This window comes from Hyperolius riggenbachi, chromosome 12 (assembly GCF_040937935.1).
Source record: "Hyperolius riggenbachi isolate aHypRig1 chromosome 12, aHypRig1.pri, whole genome shotgun sequence".
Taxonomy (NCBI): Eukaryota; Metazoa; Chordata; class Amphibia; order Anura; family Hyperoliidae; genus Hyperolius; species Hyperolius riggenbachi.
Window position 1 is genome coordinate 146,047,194 of NC_090657.1, and position 22,951 is coordinate 146,070,144.

A 22,951-nucleotide genomic window follows, 5' to 3' on the forward strand; every position below is an offset into this window, starting at 1 on the left:
TGGAGGAATGCTGTGCTAGGGGCATGACACAGGGTTTGTGAAGATGGTAAAAAAAAAAAAAAAGATTGTCTACCCACAATACCTAGTGGCAGACAGTACAATAATAGCCAATAAAGTAAATTCATGAATGAAAGTACATGACAATATCAATGATATTAAATGAATATACAAGTTTGAATTCGTAGCAGGGAAGATGCATACTTACAGATTCAAATGTCCATTTTTCTCCCCTGTTGAAATGTATGATGAAGGTAAATGAATGAAGGGGGACAAAGAGGCGTAACTATACAGGTGTGAGGTAAAATCATTTCACTTGGAATTTTCACTTCAGGATTTTCTCCAAGGCAGAGAGAGAGAGAGAGAGAGAGACAAAGTGAAGCGGCAGCAGGAGTCGTATGTGTGGTCTTTAAAGCCTCTTTTTGCAATTTCTTGTTACCTTCCAGGATTTTTTTTTTTGGTGGCAGGGGTAATTCTTTTTTTCTTGCAGAACTGTCCATTATCAAGCAGTAAAGCTAAAATTGGTGGATTCCCGCAACGCCGGTACTCTACTGCCCATTCTGCAGCAGTATATCTGACCTGGCTTTATTATTATTTTGGAACTCTGGGCGGCGTATGGAGGGGTTTCGGTGTTACCTGCTGGATATCACCACTATGCTGTTAACCACTCCGTAAACTTTGTCGTCCCGCAAACAGGTGCCCACACTCAAGGGATTGAGAGTCAGTAGTGCCGATTCAACCAACGCCTAAAGAGAGCACACGGTCTGAGTACTGCTGATAATGACCAGTATGATGACTTCCTTCAAGAATATTGTCCGTGTATTTGCATTTCTAAAAAAATGTTGACTAAATTCTATTCTTCCTATTTGTAGGTGTACCAAGTTTACATGAATTGCATTTTCTAATGTTAAATTTACTTCACTACATTTACTGCTTGATAATGCAGTTAAAAAATATATATTTTTTATTATGACTTTTTTTTATTATTATCTAGTTCTGTGGGAATTTAATGTACTTAAACTGCCAGCAGACAAGGTTTTTTTTTTTTTCCTGGGCCTAAAACCCTCCTACACCCCCAGCTGCAGAAGAACAAAGAAAATGTGCAATTCAAACAGTACTGTGGCCACTCAAGACTTTTGACTCTGTAAGTATACACCTTCCCTGCTACTAATTCAAACTATTATATTCATTTAATATAATTGATATTGTCATGTACTTTCATTCATGAATTTTCTTTATTGGCTATTATTGTACTGTCTGCCACGAGGTGGCGTGGGTAGACAATCTTTTTTTTTCCCTCTTCACAAACCCTGTGTCACGCCCCCAGCACAGCATTCCTCCAATCAGGAGGAAGAAGTTGCAGAGCTGAGATAAAATTAAATGCTGCTACACACGCGAGTGCGGCATTTTGGGGCCATTTATTCCAAAAGTATGTATCACAGCTTGAAAAGGTTAACAAATTTCGTTAGAGGAGATTGTGCGCTTTCTAATGATATATAACATGGGAGGTTGTGGCGGCGGGAAGGCAGAAATTTGTTGCGGTTTACAGTGAGGTCAATTTGTCTATGGGGATTTGCATTGGGTCCCCTAAAGTAGACTAGCTGTAGAGGGCTATGGGGATTTGCATTGGGTCCCCTAAAGTAGACTAGCTGTAGAGGGCTAGTCTACTTTAGGGGACCCACTGCAAATCCCCATAGACAAATGGGGATTTTCAGTGGGTCCCCTAAAGTAGACTAGCTGTAGAGGGTTAGTCTACTTTAGGTGACCCACTGCAAATCCCCATAGACAAATTTACCTCACTGTCTATGTGTGGTTTTGGCGGGCTTCCCGCTGCCTTCCTCCCACATGTTATATATCATTAGAAAGCTAACAATCTCCTCTAACAAAATGTATTAACCTTTTCAAGCTGCGATACATACTTATGGAATAAATGGCCCGAAATGCTGCACTCGTGTTTGTAGCAGCCATTTTCTTTTATCTCTGCTCTGCAGCTTCTTCCTCATGTTTGGAGGAATGCTGTGCTAGGGGCATGACACAGGGTTTGTGAAGATGGTAAAAAAAAAAAAAAAAGATTGTCTACCCACAATACCTAGTGGCAGACAGTACAATAATAGCCAATAAAGTAAATTCATGAATGAAAGTACATGACAATATCAATGATATTAAATGAATATACAAGTTTGAATTCGTAGCAGGGAAGATGCATACTTACAGATTCAAATGTCCATTTTTCTCCCCTGTTGAAATGTATGATGAAGGTAAATGAATGAAGGGGGACAAAGAGGCGTAACTATACAGGTGTGAGGTAAAATCATTTCACTTGGAATTTTCACTTCAGGATTTTCTCCAAGGCAGAGAGAGAGAGAGAGAGAGAGAGAGACAAAGTGAAGCGGCAGCAGGAGTCGTATGTGTGGTCTTTAAAGCCTCTTTTTGCAATTTCTTGTTACCTTCCAGGATTTTTTTTTTTGGTGGCAGGGGTAATTCTTTTTTTCTTGCAGAACTGTCCATTATCAAGCAGTAAAGCTAAAATTGGTGGATTCCCGCAACGCCGGTACTCTACTGCCCATTCTGCAGCAGTATGTCTGACCTGGCTTTATTATTATTTTGGAACTCTGGGCGGCGTATGGAGGGGTTTCGGTGTTACCTGCTGGATATCACCACTATGCTGTTAACCACTCCGTAAACTTTGTCGTCCCGCAAACAGGTGCCCACACTCAAGGGATTGAGAGTCAGTAGTGCCGATTCAACCAACGCCTAAAGAGAGCACACGGTCTGAGTACTGCTGATAATGACCAGTATGATGACTTCCTTCAAGAATATTGTCCGTGTATTTGCATTTCTAAAAAAATGTTGACTAAATTCTATTCTTCCTATTTGTAGGTGTACCAAGTTTACATGAATTGCATTTTCTAATGTTAAATTTACTTCACTACATTTACTGCTTGATAATGCAGTTAAAAAATATATATTTTTTATTATGACTTTTTTTTTATTATTATCTAGTTCTGTGGGAATTTAATGTACTTAAACTGCCAGCAGACAAGGGTTTTTTTTTTCCTGGGCCTAAAACCCTCCTACACCCCCAGCTGCAGAAGAACAAAGAAAATGTGCAATTCAAACAGTACTGTGGCCACTCAAGACTTTTGACTCTGTAAGTATACACCTTCCCTGCTACTAATTCAAACTTGTATATTCATTTCATATAATTGATATTGTCATGTACTTTCATTCATGAATTTTCTTTATTGGCTATTATTGTACTGTCTGCCACGAGGTGGCGTGGGTAGACAATCTTTTTTTTTCCCTCTTCACAAACCCTGTGTCACGCCCCCAGCACAGCATTTCTCCAATCAGGAGGAAGAAGTTGCAGAGCTGAGATAAAATTAAATGTTGCTACACACGCGAGTGCGGCATTTTGGGGCCATTTATTCCAAAAGTATGTATCACAGCTTGAAAAGGTTAACAAATTTCGTTAGAGGAGATTGTGCGCTTTCTAATGATATATAACATGGGAGGTTGTGACGGCGGGAAGGCAGAAATTTGTTGCGGTTTACAGTGAGGTCAATTTGTCTATGGGGATTTGCATTGGGTCCCCTAAAGTAGACTAGCTGTAGAGGGCTATGGGGATTTTCAGTGGGTCCCCTAAAGTAGACTAGCTGTAGAGGGTTAGTCTACTTTAGGTGACCCACTGCAAATCCCCATAGACAAATTTACCTCACTGTCTATGTGTGGTTTTGGCTGCCTTCCTCCCACATGTTATATATCATTAGAAAGCTAACAATCTCCTCTAACAAATGTATTAACCTTTTCAAGCTGCGATACATACTTATGGAATAAATGGCCCGAAATGCTGCACTCGTGTTTGTAGCAGCCATTTTCTTTTATCTCTGCTCTGCAGCTTCTTCCTCATGTTTGGAGGAATGCTGTGCTCAGGGCCGGATTTGTACTTTTTACCGCCCTAGGCCCATTACCTCCAGCCACCCCATGACAACAACGTGGTTAGGATAGGGTTATCGGTCATAGAAAAGGGGGGGGAGGTTAGAAATACTAATAGATCAGGTTATTAGGTTTAAGTACTTACAAAAAAAAAAAAAAAAAAAAGGGCTTAGGAAAGATTAAAAAATAGGGCTTTTGGCAATTTAGGTTGAGGCTAGGAATTTGAGAATAGCATTATGGGAAAAGGATTAAAATTGAGTATCAGGTTAAAATGCAGCTGGCCATACAATTATAGATTTCTACCCAATTTTCCAAAGCGATCGGCCCCTTTCTGAAAGGAATCTGTTCAGAAGGAATTGATTCCTACCACACACAGCACATTCATTTTTAATAGATTCCAGCAGGGAATCTATTGAAAACTGATCGAACCCCAACGTTGCACTGTTTGATATAATGCAACGCTATGGCCTATCAATCATCTACCACTCCTGCTCCACCCCCAATTGACCAAGACGTCTTGTTTGATCGATACTTTAGATACATTTTTGGTCAAAATCAATGAAATATAAAGGAATTGATTTCCATTTGATTTGATCAGAGTGAACGAATCTGCAGGGAATCCAATTAGAAATGTAATGTGTGTGTATGGGGACCTTTGCTGATCACAATACTAAGGTGATTAAAGGACCACTATCGCGAAAAAAGTAGGCAGTTACAATCTGACAGGTTTTGGGCCAGTCCATCTCCACATGGAGTATTCTCAGGGTTTTCTTTGTTTTCAACAGTATTTCCTGAACAGCAGTTTAACTGCCAAAATAGTAATCTACCAGCCAGCCTCCCTACTCACTTGCACCCTATTTTGTCAGTTACACTTTGCAACTGCTGTTCAGGAAATGCTGTTGAAAACATAGAAAACGCTGAGAATCCCCCACAAGGAGATGGACTGGCCCAAAACCTGTTGTTCAGTCAGATATTAACTGCCTACTTTTTTCACGATAGCGGTCCTTTAAAGTGCTGCAGAAGATGTTAGCACTATATAAATACATAATAATAATAATAATGTAGGTCATTAGACTATGACTATGGTAGGATTAGAGTGTGAGCTCCTCTGGGGACAGTCAGTGGCATGACTATGTACTCTGTAACATGCTGCAGAAGATGTCAGTGCTATATAAATACATAATAATAATAATATGGTAGGACATTAGGCTATGGCTATGGTAGGATTAGACTGTGAGCTCCTCTGAGGACAGTCAGTGACATGACTATGTACTCTGTACAGTGCTGCAGAAGATACCAGTGCTATAAAAATACATAATAATAATATGGTAGGACATTAGTCTATGACTATGTTAGGATTAGAGTGTGAGCTCCTCTGAGGACAGTCAGTGACATGACTATGTACTCTGTAAAGTGCTGCAGAAGATACCAGTGCTATATAAATACATAATAATAATAATAATAATAATAATAATAATAATGTAGGACATTAGACTACGACTATGGTAGGATTATATGTATGCCACTTCCCCACCTGCAGCGTGACGTCCCTCTCCCTCCCAGCATAACAACAGAATGCCTTGTCAGTTAGGCCCAGTGCACACTGGGTGGATCCGCCGGCCGCATCCGCTTGAAAATTCACATGGCTAATGTATCTCTATGGGCTGGTGCACACCGGCGGTTTGAGGTTTTTAGCAAGCCGCAAACGTGCCTCCTGCTGCACGCTTGCGGTTTGCTTAAAACCTCAAATCGCCGGTGTGCACCAGCCCATAGAGATACATTAGCCACGCAGATGCTGATGCGGATGCGGCCGGCGGATCACATACAAAATCCGCTCGGTGTGCACCCAAAACCGCTAGCGTTTTGACAATCTACTAGCGGTTTTGGTGTGCACTGGGCCTCACACAGCTGAGACACATCTGTACAGTCCAGCATTGTCACCCAAGGGGATTGGGTCTTTATCCCGGACAAGTGACATCAGTCGCAGGTGTGTACGCACCTTAACAACGACCCATAAGTACTAAGAGCGGTACAAACTAATCAGGCAGGTTCAATTAGATAAAAACAAGTGTAATACATTTGTAGTCAACTTTCAAAAGTGCTGTTAACCATGTAACGTAGCTGCAGGGAGAAAGTGCTGGTGCTCAAACATAGATCTAATTAGGTTGATTCATGACGTTAGTGCACTAAGCCGCATGGGTTAAATCGGTGAGCGCACGCTATCAGCGTAGCGAGCGCTCTTGGCTAAGCGTGCTTCTTTGAAGTACAGTGCGATGGTTTGTAGCACGACCGTCATACTTTACTAGTGCGGCCGCTGCTACATTAAATGTAACAGCAGCTGCGTTAGTAAAGTATGACGGTCGTGCTACAAACCATCGCACTGTACTTCAAAGAAGCACGCTTAGCCAAGAGCGCTCGCTACGCTGATAGCGTGCGCTCACCGATTTAACCCATGTGGCTTAGCGCACTAACATGTCATGAATCAACCTCCAATATCCTTTAAAAAATAGGGTGAACCAGTGATCTCAGAAGACTAAAAGTGCAATAAAAAAAGGTGAATAGCTGTGCTAGGGAATGCAAAAACAAATGACTGTGGGGGGAGGAGAAGGGAAACAATTCTACCTGATGAAAATGATAAAAGGAATGACGGCGGCATGGAGAGAAGAGATAAAGCCAGGCTACAGGACAGAGGGGACCACCAGGCAGCCCTGTGTTAGTAGCTTCAGGAGTCAGACTCCTGGGAAGGAAGAAGGAGGGGGAGAGAGAGGGATCCCAGCTGGTCACTCATTCCCCAGGATCAGGCAGGCACAGCGTGATTCTAGTCTAGTGTCCTGCAGACACTTCTACTCCCTCCCTTCCCTCTCACAGCGCTGCCACCATGCACAGATACCTTTGCTGTGCTGAGAGTAGCCGCCCGTCTTCTTCCTGAAACTGAATCTCGCGGCTTGGCTTCTCTGCTCAGCCCCTCCTCCCTCAGTGTCAGAGTGGAGAGGAAAGGAGGGGAGGGGCGCTTTCCTCCGTGCTGTTCATAGCAGAGACGGGACAGCTGATCTGCAGCCTTGTGTACAGTGTGCGACAGCCGCCCCAGCTCTCCTGTCGGCTGGTTTCCGCCCTAGGAACCGGCCTAGGTGGCCTGTGCGGAAATCCGGCCCTGGCTGTGCTAGGGGCATGACACAGGGTTTGTGAAGATGGTAAAAAAAAAAAAAAGATTGTCTACCCACAATACCTAGTGGCAGACAGTACAATAATAGCCAATAAAGTAAATTCATGAATGAAAGTACATGACAATATCAATGATATTAAATGAATATACAAGTTTGAATTCGTAGCAGGAAAGATGCATACTTACAGATTCAAATGTCCATTTTTCTCCCCTGTTGAAATGTATGATGAATGTAAATGAATGAAGGGGGACAAAGAGGCGGAACTATACAGGTGTGAGGTAAAATCATTTCACTTGGAATTTTCACTTCAGGATTTTCTCCAAGGCAGAGAGAGAGAGAGAGAGAGACAAAGTGAAGCGGCAGCAGGAGTCGTATGTGTGGTCTTTAAAGCCTCTTTTTGCAATTTCTTGTTACCTTCCAGGATTTTTTTTTTGGTGGCAGGGGTAATTCTTTTTTTCTTGCAGAACTGTCCATTATCAAGCAGTAAAGCTAAAATTGGTGGATTCCCGCAACGCCGGTACTCTACTGCCCATTCTGCAGCAGTATGTCTGACCTGGCTTTATTATTATTTTGGAACTCTGGGCGGCGTATGGAGGGGTTTCGGTGTTACCTGCTGGATATCACCACTATGCTGTTAACCACTCCGTAAACTTTGTCGTCCCGCAAACAGGTGCCCACACTCAAGGGATTGAGAGTCAGTAGTGCCGATTCAACCAACGCCTAAAGAGAGCACACGGTCTGAGTACTGCTGATAATGACCAGTATGATGACTTCCTTCAAGAATATTGTCCGTGTATTTGCATTTCTAAAAAAAATTTGACTAAATTCTATTCTTCCTATTTGTAGGTGTACCAAGTTTACATGAATTGCATTTTCTAATGTTAAATTTACTTCACTACATTTACTGCTTGATAATGCAGTTAAAAAATATATTTTTTTTTATTATGACTTTTTTTTATTATTATCTAGTTCTGTGGGAATTTAATGTACTTAAACTGCCAGCAGAGAAGGTTTTTTTTTTTTTTTCCTGGGCCTAAAACCCTCCTACACCCCCAGCTGCAGAAGAACAAAGAACATGTGCAATTCAAACAGTACTGTGGCCACTCAAGACTTTTGACTCTGTAAGTATACACCTTCCCTGCTACTAATTCAAACTTGTATATTCATTTCATATAATTATTATTGTCATGTACTTTCATTCATGAATTTCCTGTATTATTTAATATAATTGATATTGTCATGTACTTTCATTCATGAATTTTCTTTATTGGCTATTATTGTACTGTCTGCCACTAGGTGGCGTGGGTAGACAATCTTTTTTTTCCCTCTTCACAAACCCTGTGTCACGCCCCCAGCACAGCATTCCTCCAATCAGGAGGAAGAAGTTGCAGAGCTGAGATAAAATTAAATGCTGCTACACACGCGAGTGCGGCATTTTGGGGCCATTTATTCCATAAGTATGTATCACAGCTTGAAAAGGTTAACAAATTTCATTAGAGGAGATTGTGCGCTTTCTAACGATATATAACTCGGGAGGTTGTGGCGGCGGGAAGGCAGAAATTTGTTGCGGTTTACAGTGAGGTCAATTTGTCTATGGGGATATGCATTGGGTCCCCTAAAGTAGATTAGCTGTAGAGGGCTAGTCTACTTTAGGTGACCCACTGCAAATCCCCATAGACAAATTTACCTCACTGTCTATGTGTGGTTTTGGCGGGCTTCCCGCTGCCTTCCTCCCACATGTTATATATCATTAGAAAGCTAACAATCTCCTCTAACAAAATGTATTAACCTTTTCAAGCTGCGATACATACTTATGGAATAAATGGCCCAAAACGCTGCACTCGTGTTTGTAGCAGCCATTTTCTTTTATCTCTGCTCTGCAGCTTCTTCCTCGTGTTTGGAGGAATGCTGTGCTAGGGGCATGACACAGGGTTTGTGAAGATGGTAAAATAAAAAAAAAAAAAAGATTGTCTACCCACAATACCTAGTGGCAGACAGTACAATAATAGCCAATCAAGTAAATTCATGAATGAAAGTACATGACAATATAAATTATATTAAATGAATATACAAGTTTGAATTCGTAGCAGGGAAGATGCATACTTACAGATTCAAATGTCCATTTTTCTCCCCTGTTAAAATGTATGATGAATGTAAATGAATGAAGGGGGACAAAGAGGCGGAACTATACAGGTGTGAGGTAAAATCATTTCACTTGGAATTTTCACTTCAGGATTTTCTCTAAGGCAGAGAGAGAGAGAGACAAAGTGAAGCGGCAGCAGGAGTCGTATGTGTGGTCTTTAAAGCCTCTTTTTGCAATTTCTTGTTACCTTCCAGGATTTTTTTTTTTGGTGGCAGGGGTAATTCTTTTTTTCTTGCAGAACTGTCCATTATCAAGCAGTAAAGCTAAAATTGGTGGATTCCCGCAACGCCGGTACTCTACTGCCCATTCTGCAGCAGTATGTCTGACCTGGCTTTATTATTATTTTGGAACTCTGGGCGGCGTATGGAGGGGTTTCGGTGTTACCTGCTGGATATCACCACTATGCTGTTAACCACTCCGTAAACTTTGTCGTCCCGCAAACAGGTGCCCACACTCAAGGGATTGAGAGTCAGTAGTGCCGATTCAACCAACGCCTAAAGAGAGCACACGGTCTGAGTACTGCTGATAATGACCAGTATGATGACTTCCTTCAAGAATATTGTCCGTGTATTTGCATTTCTAAAAAAAATTTGACTAAATTCTATTCTTCCTATTTGTAGGTGTACCAAGTTTACATGAATTGCATTTTCTAATGTTAAATTTACTTCACTACATTTACTGCTTGATAATGCAGTTAAAAAATATATTTTTTTTTATTATGACTTTTTTTTATTATTATCTAGTTCTGTGGGAATTTAATGTACTTAAACTGCCAGCAGACAAGGTTTTTTTTTTTTCCTGGGCCTAAAACCCTCCTACACCCCCAGCTGCAGAAGAACAAAGAAAATGTGCAATTCAAACAGTACTGTGGCCACTCAAGACTTTTGACTCTGTAAGTATACACCTTCCCTGCTACTAATTCAAACTTGTATATTCATTTAATATAATTGATATTGTCATGTACTTTCATTCATGAATTTTCTTTATTGGCTATTATTGTACTGTCTGCCACGAGGTGGCGTGGGTAGACAATCTTTTTTTTTCCCTCTTCACAAACCCTGTGTCACGCCCCCAGCACAGCATTCCTCCAATCAGGAGGAAGAAGTTGCAGAGCTGAGATAAAATTAAATGCTGCTACACATGCGAGTGCGGCATTTTTGGGCCATTTATTCCATAAGTATTTATCACAGCCTGAAAAGGTTAACAAATTTCGTTAGAGGAGATTGTGCGCTTTCTAATGATATATAACATGGGAGGTTATGGCGGCGGGAAGGCAGAAATTTGTTGCGGTTTACAGTGAGGTCAATTTGTCTATGGGGATTTGCATTGGGTCCCCTAAAGTAGACTAGCTGTAGAGGGTTAGTCTACTTTAGGTGACCCACTGCAAATCCCCATAGACAAATTTACCTCACTGTCTATGTGTGGTTTTGGCGGGCTTCCCGCTGCCTTCCTCCCACATGTTATATATCATTAGAAAGCTAACAATCTCCTCTAACAAAATGTATTAACCTTTTCAAGCTGCGATACATACTTATGGAATAAAAATGCTGCACTCGTGTTTGTAGCAGCCATTTTCTTTTATCTCTGCTCTGCAGCTTCTTCCTCATGTTTGGAGGAATGCTGTGCTAGGGGCATGACACAGGGTTTGTGAAGATGGTAAAAAAAAAAAAAAAAGATTGTCTTCCCACAATACCTAGTGGCAGACAGTACAATAATAGCCAATAAAGTAAATTCATGAATGAAAGTACATGACAATATCAATGATATTAAATGAATATACAAGTTTGAATTCGTAGCAGGGAAGATGCATACTTACAGATTCAAATGTCCATTTTTCTCCCCTGTTGAAATGTATGATGAATGTAAATGAATGAAGGGGGACAAAGAGGCGTAACTATACAGGTGTGAGGTAAAATCATTTCACTTGGAATTTTCACTTCAGGATTTTCTCTAAGGCAGAGAGAGAGAGAGACAAAGTGAAGCGGCAGCAGGAGTCGTATGTGTGGTCTTTAAAGCCTCTTTTTGCAATTTCTTGTTACCTTCCAGGATTTTTTTTTTTTGGTGGCAGGGGTAATTCTTTTTTTCTTGCAGAACTGTCCATTATCAAGCAGTAAAGCTAAAATTGGTGGATTCCCGCAACGCCGGTACTCTACTGCCCATTCTGCAGCAGTATGTCTGACCTGGCTTTATTATTATTTTGGAACTCTGGGCGGCGTATGGAGGGGTTTCGGTGTTACCTGCTGGATATCACCACTATGCTGTTAACCACTCCGTAAACTTTGTCGTCCCGCAAACAGGTGCCCACACTCAAGGGATTGAGAGTCAGTAGTGCCGATTCAACCAACGCCTAAAGAGAGCACACGGTCTGAGTACTGCTGATAATGACCAATATGATGACTTCCTTCAAGAATATTGTCCGTGTATTTGCATTTCTAAAAAAAATTTGACTAAATTCTATTCTTCCTATTTGTAGGTGTACCAAGTTTACATGAATTGCATTTTCTAATGTTAAATTTACTTCACTACATTTACTGCTTGATAATGCAGTTAAAAAATATATATTTTTTATTATGACTTTTTTTTTATTATTATCTAGTTCTGTGGGAATTTAATGTACTTAAACTGCCAGCAGACAAGGGTTTTTTTTTTCCTGGGCCTAAAACCCTCCTACACCCCCAGCTGCAGAAGAACAAAGAAAATGTGCAATTCAAACAGTACTGTGGCCACTCAAGACTTTTGACTCTGTAAGTATACACCTTCCCTGCTACTAATTCAAACTTGTATATTCATTTCATATAATTGATATTGTCATGTACTTTCATTCATGAATTTTCTTTATTGGCTATTATTGTACTGTCTGCCACGAGGTGGCGTGGGTAGACAATCTTTTTTTTCCCTCTTCACAAACCCTGTGTCACGCCCCCAGCACAGCATTTCTCCAATCAGGAGGAAGAAGTTGCAGAGCTGAGATAAAATTAAATGCTGCTACACACGCGAGTGCGGCATTTTGGGGCCATTTATTCCAAAATTATGTATCACAGCTTGAAAAGGTTAACAAATGTTGTTAGAGGAGATTGTGCGCTTTCTAATGATATATAACATGGGAGGTTGTGACGGCGGGAAGGCAGAAATTTGTTGCGGTTTACAGTGAGGTCAATTTGTCTATGGGGATTTGCATTGGGTCCCCTAAAGTAGACTAGCTGTAGAGGGCTATGGGGATTTTCAGTGGGTCCCCTAAAGTAGACTAGCTGTAGAGGGTTAGTCTACTTTAGGTGACCCACTGCAAATCCCCATAGACAAATTTACCTCACTGTCTATGTGTGGTTTTGGCTGCCTTCCTCCCACATGTTATATATCATTAGAAAGCTAACAATCTCCTCTAACAAAATGTATTAACCTTTTCAAGCTGCGATACATACTTATGGAATAAATGGCCCAAAACGCTGCACTCGTGTTTGTAGCAGCCATTTTCTTTTATCTCTGCTCTGCAGCTTCTTCCTCGTGTTTGGAGGAATGCTGTGCTAGGGGCATGACACAGGGTTTGTGAAGATGGTAAAATAAAAAAAAAAAAAAGATTGTCTACCCACAATACCTAGTGGCAGACAGTACAATAATAGCCAATCAAGTAAATTCATGAATGAAAGTACATGACAATATCAATGATATTAAATGAATATACAAGTTTGAATTCGTAGCAGGGAAGATGCATACTTACAGATTCAAATGTCCATTTTTCTCCCCTGTTAAAATGTATGATGAATGTAAATGAATGAAGGGGGACAAAGAGGCGGAACTATACAGGTGTGAGGTAAAATCATTTCACTTGGAATTTTCACTTCAGGATTTTCTCCAAGGCAGAGAGAGAGAGAGACAAAGTGAAGCGGCAGCAGGAGTCGTATGTGTGGTCTTTAAAGCCTCTTTTTGCAATTTCTTGTTACCTTCCAGGATTTTTTTTTTTGGTGGCAGGGGTAATTTTTTTTTTCTTGCAGAACTGTCCATTATCAAGCAGTAAAGCTAAAATTGGTGGATTCCCGCAACGCCGGTACTCTACTGCCCATTCTGCAGCAGTATGTCTGACCTGGCTTTATTATTATTTTGGAACTCTGGGCGGCGTATGGAGGGGTTTCGGTGTTACCTGCTGGATATCACCACTATGCTGTTAACCACTCCGTAAACTTTGTCGTCCCGCAAACAGGTGCCCACACTCAAGGGATTGAGAGTCAGTAGTGCCGATTCAACCAACGCCTAAAGAGAGCACACGGTCTGAGTACTGCTGATAATGACCAGTATGATGACTTCCTTCAAGAATATTGTCCGTGTATTTGCATTTCTAAAAAAATGTTGACTAAATTCTATTCTTCCTATTTGTAGGTGTACCAAGTTTACATGAATTGCATTTTCTAATGTTAAATTTACTTCACTACATTTACTGCTTGATAATGCAGTTAAAAAATATATATTTTTTATTATGACTTTTTTTTTATTATTATCTAGTTCTGTGGGAATTTAATGTACTTAAACTGCCAGCAGACAAGTTTTTTTTTTTGTCCTGGGCCTAAAACCCTCCTACACCCCCAGCTGCAGAAGAACAAAGAAAATGTGCAATTCAAACAGTACTGTGGCCACTCAAGACTTTTGACTCTGTAAGTATACACCTTCCCTGCTACTAATTCAAACTTGTATATTCATTTAATATAATTGATATTGTCATGTACTTTCATTCATGAATTTTCTTTATTGGCTATTATTGTACTGTCTGCCACGAGGTGGCGTGGGTAGACAATCTTTTTTTTTCCCTCTTCACAAACCCTGTGTCATGCCCCCAGCACAGCATTCCTCCAATCAGGAGGAAGAAGTTGCAGAGCTGAGATAAAATTAAATGCTGCTACACACGCGAGTGCGGCATTTTTGGGCCATTTATTCCATAAGTATTTATCACAGCCTGAAAAGGTTAACAAATTTTGTTAGAGGAGATTGTGCGCTTTCTAATGATATATAACATGGGAGGTTATGGCGGCAGGAAGGCAGAAATTTGTTGCGGTTTACAGTGAGGTCAATTTGTCTATGGGGATTTGCATTGGGTCCCCTAAAGTAGACTAGCTGTAGAGGGCTAGTCTACTTTAGGGGACCCACTGCAAATCCCCATAGACAAATGGGGATTTTCAGTGGGTCCCCTAAAGTAGACTAGCTGTAGAGGGTTAGTCTACTTTAGGTGACCCACTGCAAATCCCCATAGACAAATTTACCTCACTGTCTATGTGTGGTTTTGGCGGGCTTCCCGCTGCCTTCCTCCCACATGTTATATATCATTAGAAAGCTAACAATCTCCTCTAACAAAATGTATTAACCTTTTCAAGCTGCGATACATACTTATGGAATAAAAATGCTGCACTCGTGTTTGTAGCAGCCATTTTCTTTTATCTCTGCTCTGCAGCTTCTTCCTCATGTTTGGAGGAATGCTGTGCTAGGGGCATGACACAGGGTTTGTGAAGATGGTAAAAAAAAAAAAAAAAGATTGTCTACCCACAATACCTAGTGGCAGACAGTACAATAATAGCCAATAAAGTAAATTCATGAATGAAAGTACATGACAATATCAATGATATTAAATGAATATACAAGTTTGAATTCGTAGCAGGGAAGATGCATACTTACAGATTCAAATGTCCATTTTTCTCCCCTGTTGAAATGTATGATGAATGTAAATGAATGAAGGGGGACAAAGAGGCGTAACTATACAGGTGTGAGGTAAAATCATTTCACTTGGAATTTTCACTTCAGGATTTTCTCTAAGGCAGAGAGAGAGAGAGACAAAGTGAAGCAGCAGCATGAGTCGTATGTGTGGTCTTTAAAGCCTCTTTTTGCAATTTCTTGTTACCTTCCAGGATTTTTTTTTTTGGTGGCAGGGGTAATTCTTTTTTTCTTGCAGAACTGTCCATTATCAAGCAGTAAAGCTAAAATTGGTGGATTCCCGCAACGCCGGTACTCTACTGCCCATTCTGCAGCAGTATGTCTGACCTGGCTTTATTATTATTTTGGAACTCTGGGCGGCGTATGGAGGGGTTTCGGTGTTACCTGCTGGATATCACCACTATGCTGTTAACCACTCCGTAAACTTTGTCGTCCCGCAAACAGGTGCCCACACTCAAGGGATTGAGAGTCAGTAGTGCCGATTCAACCAACGCCTAAAGAGAGCACACGGTCTGAGTACTGCTGATAATGACCAATATGATGACTTCCTTCAAGAATATTGTCCGTGTATTTGCATTTCTAAAAAAAATTTGACTAAATTCTATTCTTCCTATTTGTAGGTGTAGCAAGTTTACATGAATTGCATTTTCTAATGTTAAATTTACTTCACTACATTTACTGCTTGATAATGCAGTTAAAAAATATATATTTTTTATTATGACTTTTTTTTTATTATTATCTAGTTCTGTGGGAATTTAATGTACTTAAACTGCCAGCAGACAAGGTTTTTTTTTTTTTTCCTGGGCCTAAAACCCTCCTACACCCCCAGCTGCAGAAGAACAAAGAAAATGTGCAATTCAAACAGTACTGTGGCCACTCAAGACTTTTGACTCTGTAAGTATACACCTTCCCTGCTACTAATTCAAACTTGTATATTCATTTAATATAATTGATATTGTCATGTACTTTCATTCATGAATTTTCTTTATTGGCTATTATTGTACTGTCTGCCACGAGGTGGCGTGGGTAGACAATCTTTTTTTTTCCCTCTTCACAAACCCTGTGTCACGCCCCCAGCACAGCATTCCTCCAATCAGGAGGAAGAAGTTGCAGAGCTGAGATAAAATTAAATGCTGCTACACATGCGAGTGCGGCATTTTTGGGCCATTTATTCCATAAGTATTTATCACAGCCTGAAAAGGTTAACAAATTTCGTTAGAGGAGATTGTGCGCTTTCTAATGATATATAACATGGGAGGTTATGGCGGCGGGAAGGCAGAAATTTGTTGCGGTTTACAGTGAGGTCAATTTGTCTATGGGGATTTGCATTGGGTCCCCTAAAGTAGACTAGCTGTAGAGGGCTAGTCTACTTTAGGGGACCCACTGCAAATCCCCATAGACAAATGGGGATTTTCAGTGGGTCCCCTAAAGTAGACTAGCTGTAGAGGGTTAGTCTACTTTAGGTGACCCACTGCAAATCCCCATAGACAAATTTACCTCACTGTCTATGTGTGGTTTTGGCGGGCTTCCCGCTGCCTTCCTCCCACATGTTATATATCATTAGAAAGCTAACAATCTCCTCTAACAAAATGTATTAACCTTTTCAAGCTGCGATACATACTTATGGAATAAATGGCTCGAAATGCTGCACTTGTGTTTGTAGCAGCCATTTTCTTTTATCTCTGCTCTGCAGCTTCTTCCTCATGTTTGGAGGAATGCTGTGCTAGGGGCATGACACAGGGTTTGTGAAGATGGTAAAAAAAAAAAAAAAAGATTGTCTACCCACAATACCTAGTGGCAGACAGTACAATAATAGCCAATAAAGTAAATTCATGAATGAAAGTACATGACAATATCAATGATATTAAATGAATATACAAGTTTGAATTCGTAGCAGGGAAGATGCATACTTACAGATTCAAATGTCCATTTTTCTCCCCTGTTGAAATGTATGATGAAGGTAAATGAATGAAGGGGGACAAAGAGGCGTAACTATACAGGTGTGAGGTAAAATCATTTCACTTGGAATTTTCACTTCAGGATTTTCTCCAAGGCAGAGAGAGAGAGAGAGAGAGACAAAGTGAAGCGGCAGCAGGAGTCGTATGTGTGCTCTTTAAAGCCTCTTTTTGCAATTTCTTGTTACCTTCCAGGATTTTTTTTTTTGGTGGCAGGGGTAATTCTTTTTTTCTTGCAGAACTGTCCATTATCAAGCAGTAAAGCTAAAATTGGTGGATTCCCGCAACGCCGGTACTCTACTGCCCATTCTGCAGCAGTATGTCTGACCTGGCTTTATTATTATTTTGGAACTCTGGGCGGCGTATGGAGGGGTTTCGGTGTTACCTGCTGGATATCACCACTATGCTGTTAACCACTCCGTAAACTTTGTCGTCCCGCAAACAGGTGCCCACACTCAAGGGATTGAGAGTCAGTAGTGCCGATTCAACCAACGCCTAAAGAGAGCACACGGTCTGAGTACTGCTGATAATGACCAGTATGATGACTTCCTTCAAGAATATTGTCCGTGTATTTGCATTTCTAAAAAAATGTTGACTAAATTCTATTCTTCCTATTTGTAGGTGTACCAAGTTTACATGAATTGCATTTTCTAATGTTAAATTTACTTCACTACATTTACTGCTTGATAATGCAGTTAAAAAATATATATTTTTTATTATGACTTTTTTTTTATTATTATCTAGTTCTGTGGGAATTTAATGTACTTAAACTGCCAGCAGACAAGTTTTTTTTTTTTGTCCTGGGCCTAAAACCCTCCTACACCCCCAGCTGCAGAAGAACAAAGAAAATGTGCAATTCAAACAGTACTGTGGCCACTCAAGACTTTTGACTCTGTAAGTATACACCTTCCCTGCTACTAATTCAAACTTGTATATTCATTTAATATAATTGATATTGTCATGTACTTTCATTCATGAATTTTCTTTATTGGCTATTATTGTACTGTCTGCCACGAGGTGGCGTGGGTAGACAATCTTTTTTTTTCCCTCTTCACAAACCCTGTGTCACGCCCCCAGCACAGCATTCCTCCAATCAGGAGGAAGAAGTTGCAGAGCTGAGATAAAATTAAATGCTGCTACACATGCGAGTGCGGCATTTTTGGGCCATTTATTCCATAAGTATTTATCACAGCCTGAAAAGGTTAACAAATTTCGTTAGAGGAGATTGTGCGCTTTCTAATGATATATAACATGGGAGGTTATGGCGGCGGGAAGGCAGAAATTTGTTGCGGTTTACAGTGAGGTCAATTTGTCTATGGGGATTTGCATTGGGTCCCCTAAAGTAGACTAGCTGTAGAGGGCTAGTCTACTTTAGGGGACCCACTGCAAATCCCCATAGACAAATGGGGATTTTCAGTGGGTCCCCTAAAGTAGACTAGCTGTAGAGGGTTAGTCTACTTTAGGTGACCCACTGCAAATCCCCATAGACAAATTTACCTCACTGTCTATGTGTGGTTTTGGCGGGCTTCCCGCTGCCTTCCTCCCACATGTTATATATCATTAGAAAGCTAACAATCTCCTCTAACAAAATGTATTAACCTTTTCAAGCTGCGATACATACTTATGGAATAAATGGCTCGAAATGCTGCACTTGTGTTTGTAGCAGCCATTTTCTTTTATCTCTGCTCTGCAGCTTCTTCCTCATGTTTGGAGGAATGCTGTGCTAGGGGCATGACACAGGGTTTGTGAAGATGGTAAAAAAAAAAAAAAAAGATTGTCTACCCACAATACCTAGTGGCAGACAGTACAATAATAGCCAATAAAGTAAATTCATGAATGAAAGTACATGACAATATCAATGATATTAAATGAATATACAAGTTTGAATTCGTAGCAGGGAAGATGCATACTTACAGATTCAAATGTCCATTTTTCTCCCCTGTTGAAATGTATGATGAAGGTAAATGAATGAAGGGGGACAAAGAGGCGTAACTATACAGGTGTGAGGTAAAATCATTTCACTTGGAATTTTCACTTCAGGATTTTCTCCAAGGCAGAGAGAGAGAGAGAGAGAGACAAAGTGAAGCGGCAGCAGGAGTCGTATGTGTGCTCTTTAAAGCCTCTTTTTGCAATTTCTTGTTACCTTCCAGGATTTTTTTTTTTGGTGGCAGGGGTAATTCTTTTTTTCTTGCAGAACTGTCCATTATCAAGCAGTAAAGCTAAAATTGGTGGATTCCCGCAACGCCGGTACTCTACTGCCCATTCTGCAGCAGTATGTCTGACCTGGCTTTATTATTATTTTGGAACTCTGGGCGGCGTATGGAGGGGTTTCGGTGTTACCTGCTGGATATCACCACTATGCTGTTAACCACTCCGTAAACTTTGTCGTCCCGCAAACAGGTGCCCACACTCAAGGGATTGAGAGTCAGTAGTGCCGATTCAACCAACGCCTAAAGAGAGCACACGGTCTGAGTACTGCTGATAATGACCAGTATGATGACTTCCTTCAAGAATATAGTCCGTGTATTTGCATTTCTAAAAAAATGTTGACTAAATTCTATTCTTCCTATTTGTAGGTGTACCAAGTTTACATGAATTGCATTTTCTAATGTTAAATTTACTTCACTACATTTACTGCTTGATAATGCAGTTAAAAAATATATATTTTTTATTATGACTTTTTTTTTATTATTATCTAGTTCTGTGGGAATTTAATGTACTTAAACTGCCAGCAGACAAGTTTTTTTTTTTGTCCTGGGCCTAAAACCCTCCTACACCCCCAGCTGCAGAAGAACAAAGAAAATGTGCAATTCAAACAGTACTGTGGCCACTCAAGACTTTTGACTCTGTAAGTATACACCTTCCCTGCTACTAATTCAAACTTGTATATTCATTTAATATAATTGATATTGTCATGTACTTTCATTCATGAATTTTCTTTATTGGCTATTATTGTACTGTCTGCCACGAGGTGGCGTGGGTAGACAATCTTTTTTTCTCCCTCTTCACAAACCCTGTGTCATGCCCCCAGCACAGCATTCCTCCAATCAGGAGGAAGAAGTTGCAGAGCTGAGATAAAATTAAATGCTGCTACACACGCGAGTGCGGCATTTTTGGGCCATTTATTCCATAAGTATTTATCACAGCCTGAAAAGGTTAACAAATTTTGTTAGAGGAGATTGTGCGCTTTCTAATGATATATAACATGGGAGGTTATGGCGGCAGGAAGGCAGAAATTTGTTGCGGTTTACAGTGAGGTCAATTTGTCTATGGGGATTTGCATTGGGTCCCCTAAAGTAGACTAGCTGTAGAGGGCTAGTCTACTTTAGGGGACCCACTGCAAATCCCCATAGACAAATGGGGATTTTCAGTGGGTCCCCTAAAGTAGACTAGCTGTAGAGGGTTAGTCTACTTTAGGTGACCCACTGCAAATCCCCATAGACAAATTTACCTCACTGTCTATGTGTGGTTTTGGCGGGCTTCCCGCTGCCTTCCTCCCACATGTTATATATCATTAGAAAGCTAACAATCTCCTCTAACAAAATGTATTAACCTTTTCAAGCTGCGATACATACTTATGGAATAAAAATGCTGCACTCGTGTTTGTAGCAGCCATTTTCTTTTATCTCTGCTCTGCAGCTTCTTCCTCATGTTTGGAGGAATGCTGTGCTAGGGGCATGACACAGGGTTTGTGAAGATGGTAAAAAAAAAAAAAAAAGATTGTCTACCCACAATACCTAGTGGCAGACAGTACAATAATAGCCAATAAAGTAAATTCATGAATGAAAGTACATGACAATATCAATGATATTAAATGAATATACAAGTTTGAATTCGTAGCAGGGAAGATGCATACTTACAGATTCAAATGTCCATTTTTCTCCCCTGTTGAAATGTATGATGAATGTAAATGAATGAAGGGGGACAAAGAGGCGTAACTATACAGGTGTGAGGTAAAATCATTTCACTTGGAATTTTCACTTCAGGATTTTCTCTAAGGCAGAGAGAGAGAGAGACAAAGTGAAGCAGCAGCATGAGTCGTATGTGTGGTCTTTAAAGCCTCTTTTTGCAATTTCTTGTTACCTTCCAGGATTTTTTTTTTTGGTGGCAGGGGTAATTCTTTTTTTCTTGCAGAACTGTCCATTATCAAGCAGTAAAGCTAAAATTGGTGGATTCCCGCAACGCCGGTACTCTACTGCCCATTCTGCAGCAGTATGTCTGACCTGCCTTTATTATTATTTTGGAACTCTGGGCGGCGTATGGAGGGGTTTCGGTGTTACCTGCTGGATATCACCACTATGCTGTTAACCACTCCGTAAACTTTGTCGTCCCGCAAACAGGTGCCCACACTCAAGGGATTGAGAGTCAGTAGTGCCGATTCAACCAACGCCTAAAGAGAGCACACGGTCTGAGTACTGCTGATAATGACCAATATGATGACTTCCTTCAAGAATATTGTCCGTGTATTTGCATTTCTAAAAAAAATTTGACTAAATTCTATTCTTCCTATTTGTAGGTGTAGCAAGTTTACATGAATTGCATTTTCTAATGTTAAATTTACTTCACTACATTTACTGCTTGATAATGCAGTTAAAAAATATATATTTTTTATTATGACTTTTTTTTTATTATTATCTAGTTCTGTGGGAATTTAATGTACTTAAACTGCCAGCAGACAAGGTTTTTTTTTTTTTTCCTGGGCCTAAAACCCTCCTACACCCCCAGCTGCAGAAGAACAAAGAAAATGTGCAATTCAAACAGTACTGTGGCCACTCAAGACTTTTGACTCTGTAAGTATACACCTTCCCTGCTACTAATTCAAACTTGTATATTCATTTAATATAATTGATATTGTCATGTACTTTCATTCATGAATTTTCTTTATTGGCTATTATTGTACTGTCTGCCACGAGGTGGCGTGGGTAGACAATCTTTTTTTTTCCCTCTTCACAAACCCTGTGTCACGCCCCCAGCACAGCATTCCTCCAATCAGGAGGAAGAAGTTGCAGAGCTGAGATAAAATTAAATGCTGCTACACATGCGAGTGCGGCATTTTTGGGCCATTTATTCCATAAGTATTTATCACAGCCTGAAAAGGTTAACAAATTTCGTTAGAGGAGATTGTGCGCTTTCTAATGATATATAACATGGGAGGTTATGGCGGCGGGAAGGCAGAAATTTGTTGCGGTTTACAGTGAGGTCAATTTGTCTATGGGGATTTGCATTGGGTCCCCTAAAGTAGACTAGCTGTAGAGGGCTAGTCTACTTTAGGGGACCCACTGCAAATCCCCATAGACAAATGGGGATTTTCAGTGGGTCCCCTAAAGTAGACTAGCTGTAGAGGGTTAGTCTACTTTAGGTGACCCACTGCAAATCCCCATAGACAAATTTACCTCACTGTCTATGTGTGGTTTTGGCGGGCTTCCCGCTGCCTTCCTCCCACATGTTATATATCATTAGAAAGCTAACAATCTCCTCTAACAAAATGTATTAACCTTTTCAAGCTGCGATACATACTTATGGAATAAATGGCTCGAAATGCTGCACTTGTGTTTGTAGCAGCCATTTTCTTTTATCTCTGCTCTGCAGCTTCTTCCTCATGTTTGGAGGAATGCTGTGCTAGGGGCATGACACAGGGTTTGTGAAGATGGTAAAAAAAAAAAAAAAAGATTGTCTACCCACAATACCTAGTGGCAGACAGTACAATAATAGCCAATAAAGTAAATTCATGAATGAAAGTACATGACAATATCAATGATATTAAATGAATATACAAGTTTGAATTCGTAGCAGGGAAGATGCATACTTACAGATTCAAATGTCCATTTTTCTCCCCTGTTGAAATGTATGATGAAGGTAAATGAATGAAGGGGGACAAAGAGGCGTAACTATACAGGTGTGAGGTAAAATCATTTCACTTGGAATTTTCACTTCAGGATTTTCTCCAAGGCAGAGAGAGAGAGAGAGAGAGAGACAAAGTGAAGCGGCAGCAGGAGTCGTATGTGTGCTCTTTAAAGCCTCTTTTTGCAATTTCTTGTTACCTTCCAGGATTTTTTTTTTTGGTG